The sequence below is a fragment of the Botryllus schlosseri genome, chromosome 4 (assembly GCF_051294905.1).
Source record: "Botryllus schlosseri isolate E-star chromosome 4, Bs_hap1, whole genome shotgun sequence".
Classification (NCBI taxonomy): domain Eukaryota; kingdom Metazoa; phylum Chordata; class Ascidiacea; order Stolidobranchia; family Styelidae; genus Botryllus; species Botryllus schlosseri.
Window position 1 is genome coordinate 16669055 of NC_137239.1, and position 6000 is coordinate 16675054.

Below are 6000 nucleotides of genomic sequence, written 5' to 3' on the forward strand. Positions count from 1 at the left end.
ACCGTGCGGCTTTATCTGGGGTTAAATACAATTAGCCACGTTTATTTTGTTATCATTATTAATACGAGTAGTAATGAAAAGATAAATTGTGAAATGAAGGGATACGGAATCCGGGAATCATCAAGTCAATTCCAGTCTGCGCAAAATAGAAAAAATAGGTATAGGTTGTATTGTTTAGTATCAGTTTATTAGGAATTTCATAATTTTAAAACACCACAAGACTGCGATACAATGAAAAGATAGTAAGGTGTCGAAACGAATTTGAGTAGTCTTTGAAATCAGACACCCACCCGGGCCTAGGCGATGTAAAGAGGAGGCATGCACACTGAATTAATGAAGAGTTGACTGAAGAAGTCCATGTCTTTTTATACTATAATCTATTAATGAACATGGTATGTTAATAAATAATCCAATGAAACTAAAATTAATATGGAACGATCTATAATATGATTTAAACAGAATAATTAGTTGAAGATCGGGCGGGAATGCGTTCGTTTTATGCAAATGATTGGATCAAATGTAGTTCTGCAAAACAAATATATCAGCTTTAGGCTGATGACACATTGAAAACTATATATCTTAACTTAGCATTGACATACGTGTGTGTGTGTGTGTGTGTGTGTGTGTGTGGGTGGGTGTGTGTGTGTGTGTGTGTGTGTGGACGTGGTCAGTCGGGGTATTGAGTATAACGAAGTAAACCAACTTTTTCCGAATGCTAAAGTTGATTGTGCTCACCTGGACCGTACTTATTCAATTGGTTATGTTTTGGGCGCTACGCCAACTTCAACTTGAACCGTTTCAGGCGAAACTTTACGATTTAGATATTGAAAAGTTGCAGTAGAGTATAGTTTAAGGATAAAGTGTACATGATCTTTATAAGTATTGTAGGTCGCCCTGCGACCTCTCACGGCTCATACACTTTATAAGATATAACATCTCATTATATGTTACATCGCCGATATCTGTATCACGTGACTTATATATTTCTTCGCGCTACCATGTGACCTACCATCTATTAGACCGTGTATTTGAATTATATGGCAGACTCATTCCCCATATCCTACTGTATATTCCTTACATTCGACCAATACATCTAATGAGGCAATACTGTCGTCGCATTCTCGTTGAGTTGTTGAGTTGTCAGAGGAAGGACGAACCCAGGAATGTGCGTCTACCACTGCGAGTTAAGTAGGCTATTTCTACTGAGCCACAACTTACGTGGAACTCAGGTTACAACTCTAGCAGGTTTATCAGACAACGTATATGCCTTCTGCAGTATAAAACTACCAGAAGAACCACGTGAAATAGCTCTTGTATCTCGGTAACGGAATAAATGTTCGATGATAAATGCATGTTCAATCTGGAAGGATGTAACCAGCACCTTCGGTTAACTGCTGAATAAGTAACCCCCCCCCCCCCCGACAACATCCATAACTTATCGGACCTTTCATTTTCAAATTCTACTCGAGGTAGTTCCGATATGCCCTGAACTCTGCTACTTCTACTTGAGCGAGATAGTGTAATGGTTATGCGTCCGGCTTCTCGAGCGGACTTTGACCACCTCCAACTAAACTGAAGCAACATCTTCACCTCGACGAACCAGGGTTGTAACCAAGTCACATGGTTCCGAGTCACGAGTCAGTCTTACTTTTATGGTATTGATTCGTGTCAAGTCGAGTCATTTTCAATTCATCACCGAGTCGAGTCCGATTCCAAGTCCCCGTTTAAAGGGTTATAGACAGGCCGTGTTATTTTTGGCATATGCCAAAACTGCCAAAATTAACTTATTTTTGGCATTTTTCGATTTTTATTTTTGGCAGTTTTGGCATCGTCCTCTAAATAGATAGTTTCAGCCTCGAATTAGTCACAAAAACGCTTTATTTAGGCTAGTTTGTCAAAAGACACCACCAAATGTGCAGCATCCACGTATAATCAGTGACAACAAACAATAAGAAAAAGAAAAAACGTAACGATTTCATAGGTTAATAATATCAAACGAAACCACAAAATGTGCAGTATCCATCGGAATCGGTGCCAATAAGCAAAAAAAAGAAAAGCCTAACAAACACGCTCAACAGCTGATTGTTACAGCTGTTGAATAGACTTAAATCGTTTGCCCTGTAACAGTGCTTCCAAACTCAGGTCAGCTAGTTTCTCCTAGATTCATTTCTCGCCCAGTGAATCAGGGATATATCGGCTTCAACAGTAGCCGTTGAGGAAAAGAATGTCGCTAGTCATCCAAAAAAGGTTTTCAGAGCTTCAAAATCTTTGGAGGGCCGAACCGGCTTCCATGCATCATGAAAAGAGATCACTTCGCCAGTGCCATCGATCTCATCGCGGAGAGAATTTTCTTCACGATCCTTTTCCAGGAGTTTCCTGTGTTGTCTCTCAACACATTCTATTTAGTAGCCCGACTATCATTTCTCCTTCAGTCTACCGATATATTTTCGGAGGACTTTTGTCACTTCATGTGGCTTTAATATTACCAACTCTCATGGAAGAGTCCTGGGAAGGTTAGCTATTGTTTAAGAACATTGCCGCAACAAGACTGTCTGGCAAAACGAGACTATGCGGCAGACAGTTTGTTGCGTCACAATGTTCAACTCGATCACAATGCAAAAATCGTGGTTGATTTTGGGTTCCAGTTCCATGAGCAGAATGTAATTTATATTTTAATAATCAGTACTGCGGCAGCTTCTCATTTGTAGCGTCCCCGATTCGGCGATAACTGCTTAACGGGGACGTCGTGAAGGGTGTTCTGGTTCCGGAACCTCTCCTGGCGACGGACGGTTGCTAACACGCTACACACAAGCCCAGCCGTTGTACCATATATGAATCAGTTTAATTCCATGATCCAAGACCAATCTTCAATGCAGTCAAATACGCCAATGTACTGTACACTAGTACACAATTCACAGACACGCACTCGTATGCACGACCCCTAACCAAAACCACGTGCCGACTGCCGAACTTCAGCGAACATTCTATGCGATTCTACGAAGGAAACGCGAGTGTAAGAAATCAAGTGTGACGACACAATCTAGTTACTGAACTGTTACAAATCGAATACCAGGGTTTTCACACATTGATACCCGTTTTATCAGATTTAGCGCTCGACAAGCCGGTCAAAAATGGTCGTAAAATTGTCTTTGGACAAATGGAAAGTATGACGTAAACCAAATGCAGCAAGCCGTTCAATCTCGCTGTGCCCCCACCATTTAGGACACCATGCTTTCACTCCTAATGGGTGGGCTGGACCAAGATTAAGAAACATGCCTTTCACAAACGCTCTTCTCGCTTGTAACGCGGTCCTGTTAACACAACACCATGAACGAAATACACTATTTGGAAGGCCGTGTTATTTTTGGTATATGCCAAAAATTGCTTATTTTTGGCATTTTCAAATTTTTATTTTTGGCAGTTTTGGCATCTGGTTCCTGAAATGCCAAAAATAACACGGCCTGGTTATAGAGAATCAACGAATTCACCTCTACATACTCTCTGATATAGAACCAACGAATTCACGTCTAGATACCAGCTGATAGAGAATCAACATATGCATGTTTATGTAGAGGTATAGTTTTTCTTTCACATTATCAGGTGGTTGACTAAAAAAAGGTCAGATTTTCTGCTCAGCTCCCGAAATAGCCGCCGGAGCGTTACTACTATGAGTGAAAATTTTGGATTAATTACAAATATAGATTTTCGAATTTTACCGGCTACCTCATGATATTGTTATATTGTGTAAAAATATGATTCATAGCAAAATTGGCTCAATTCCAACTAGAAAAAGCGACTTTATTAGAGTAGAATATTTTGGATATGAAAAAATAGTCGGTTTACTACTAGTATGTAATTATATTATATGAAAGAATTTCTCACTAAAAACACTCCATTTATTTTCAAAATTAAAATTTTCTCCTCTCATATCATTGATTCAACTTTTTATAATTAAGCCGGATTCAGTGTTCTTTTTATGCAACATAACAATTTGATCAAGTAGCCACCCAGTAAAATAAAAAAGAATGTTATTTTTGAACAGCCCTATTGTACAAACATCACATAACATTAGCCATTCGTTATTACTCACGTGCACAATGCACATACCTAACAACACGTCAAATGGACGGAGGGTATTGTGTGTTTTCACAGACAGCAGATCAAATCATTGAGTTACACTTCAAAAATACTAAAGTAGAAATGAGATCCTTATATATGTTATAGCGGCATGGCCTTGGAATAAATCCACATCTACTGAATTCACGTTCCACTGGTGCACTAGATACAGGAACTGACAAGCATTTTTGAACCACATTGAAGAGCATCGGATACTCATTCTTTCTAGTCGCCCAAAATGCAAAGAATCATCGCCTTCAAATTTACACATGGACTTATCAGTCTCTTGCAAGTACTTGACCATCTGAGTCATTTCATTGGCTCTAATTGAACTTTGCTTCGATTGTTTGTATAATTGAAAAGTCTTGAGTACTTTGATTGCGGAGGATCTATTACCTCTTCATCACAGGATGATTTTGTACAATGCATTGCTACTATATGTACCATTGTCTGTTGTTTTTACGGCGGCATATCTGATATCAGACGAGTGCAACGACAGCAGTGGCGCCAAATAGCGATGTCGGCAGAAATCGTCAGATGCGTTGATCTATAGCCATTACGATTTGCAAATTTCTTCATCTTCAAGTCATATAAAATAAGCCGAGTCAATCACTTGGGTCGAGTCATGCGTAATGACTCGAGTACAAGTCGAGTCAATCCAAATATTGACTCGAGTCGAGTCGAGTCATTTTCCCATTTCAAGAAAATGACTCGAGTCAAGTCGAGTCACAAAAATATCGTCACTCGAGTCTGACTCGAGTCATTACAACCCTGCGACGAACATTGTATATGTACGTCTAAGCAAGGAAAATATCTTCAAGCCAGTAGCCACTAGTAGTTTCTAGTTAGTCCCTATTTGTACAATGTACTACCATCTAGGTGATTTTATGATTATGGATCCTTGAATAAAAAATATTTGGTGCACCCGAGAATTCGCAATACCAAGACGGTTCCTCACTCTTGTTGCGAAGTAGATTAGCAATCCTTGTTTACTTATAGTGGACAGATGGACGGACATGTTCCGTGTATATGAATGCAACGATGTCAATAACAGGGATATACTGCACCCAGTTGGCAATATCTAAGGGAATGGCGATCTCCAACCAGATAATTTGATCATCATAAATGTCCTTTGTGGATTGATTCATAGGAAGGCAGCTATGCCCTAGCAGTCAGAGGTTCTTATACTTTTAAGACCGCGACCCAAATCTGGCTTTTAGTGGTATCTCGCGACCCAAGCAACACACACCAAAATGAATGCATTTTGGTGCCGACCAATTATATCAATAACGAAGGGTTTGGCCACCCAGCGACGGTCAATTATCGCCACCGAACTTTTTGGCACCGCACTTTGCCCAGCCGTATGTTGGCCCAACGTCATATATTCATGTATCCAAGCGTGGGCGGGTTTTGACCTTATAAACCGGCAACCGCTCGTTGTACAACTCTACACTAGAGCGTCCCAGGTCTCCGACGGTGTTTTCCAGAGAAACCAATGTTGAAAAAATCTTATCATGAATTCAAACCAATTTGTATAATACAAAGGTCGGCACATTTTCATGATCACGTCATGTTGTGGTGGCGACTTCTCCGCGGCCGCGGTACCAAACTCAGTGACCTCTGATATGCTCAAACCAACTACAGTAAATCGCGCGAAAAGCGAAGATATTTTTGTTGTTGCAATGACCTCAAATAATATTACATACATATTAAAAGACCACTCTGGCACCTTCGCGACCCAAAATTATACCCTTCGCGACCTATCTTTCGGTCGCGACCCATACTTTAAGAACCACTGCAGCATCATTCGCATCTATACACGCGAATGATTGTAATTATTTGATAATGTTTTGTATTGAACTATATAGGACATCTAAGCCTATA